The 951-nt window shown below is 38.7% G+C and overlaps 1 non-coding gene across 1 annotated transcript; it reads right to left on the bottom strand.

The window, feature by feature from the left end:
* Positions 1 to 297: 297 nt before the first annotated feature.
* On the bottom strand, positions 298 to 391 carry trnai-uau. The gene is made up of 2 exons: positions 354 to 391; positions 298 to 333 (listed from the first exon to the last, which is right to left on the bottom strand). It is a non-coding gene; the product is annotated as a tRNA-Ile (tRNA).
* Between the last annotated feature and the right edge of the window lie 560 nt (positions 392 to 951).

Here is a 951-nt window from a genome sequence, read left to right as displayed (position 1 = left end):
TTTTTAAAACGGGGACCTTTTGCTACGTTTGTACTTACCATCCAGACTAAAACGACGAAGTTTGAGTTTAAAACTCCGGAGAGCGTTTTAGTGTGGACATGCAAAAACTGAGGACTTTAGAAACAATGACGCAGACGCTCACGTTGAAACCCCGTTTTTAAACAAAAACAAAGTAATGCGGATGGGGCCGAAGGCACATTTGTGTTTTTTTTACTTGGCAGCGTTTTAGCATCCTGACAATAAACTGTCATTTTTTCTTGATCACAGATCTGTAATGTTGAGAAAGCTAAACTTCTCTGCTCCAGGTGAGGCTCGAACTCACAACCTCGGCATCACTCTGCAGGATACTGTCTTATAAGTACCGCGCGCTGACCGATTGCGCCACTGGAGCCTGATGGTCCAGCTCTGAAATTTCCATTTGCACAGTCTGATATTAATTTTTTTATGTAAATAATCTGAATTTAATGAACAACCCTGTGGCATTAGAACAGTGCTTTCCCTATCCTATCAGTGAATGATGACAAATCCAAACCAAAATAAAAGCACAAATTTTATGAATTAAAAGGAACCATAAACTATACCACCATCGACATAGTGGACTAACAGCACATCGCCCGATGAGTATCAAGATTTTAGCAATTCCTCAAGGTCAAAATACTTCTGCATTTGTAATTGACTTAAGTAGTAGTACTATAGCATAACATGGAAGCAGTCAAGCAAAGCACAAGAACCTCAAAACTTTACCTAAATATACTTAATATACCACTGATGCTAACCATCACTAACAGTAAACCTATAATTTAAGACTATAAAAAACTACAGAGGGACTAAACAACAACAGGCTCAATATGTGTAGGTAGATTGTATCAAGCAAGCTTCAGGCGCCAACACACATGAAATCTCATCAAGGAGAAAACTCATAATTCATCAAGTCATGGATGGGGATCAAAC

The sequence above is a fragment of the Micropterus dolomieu genome, linkage group LG14, assembly GCF_021292245.1.
Source record: "Micropterus dolomieu isolate WLL.071019.BEF.003 ecotype Adirondacks linkage group LG14, ASM2129224v1, whole genome shotgun sequence".
In the NCBI taxonomy this organism is placed as follows: domain Eukaryota; kingdom Metazoa; phylum Chordata; class Actinopteri; order Centrarchiformes; family Centrarchidae; genus Micropterus; species Micropterus dolomieu.
The sequence above is the reverse complement of the archived record's forward strand: the minus strand, read 5'-3'. Positions and strand labels throughout refer to the sequence as shown.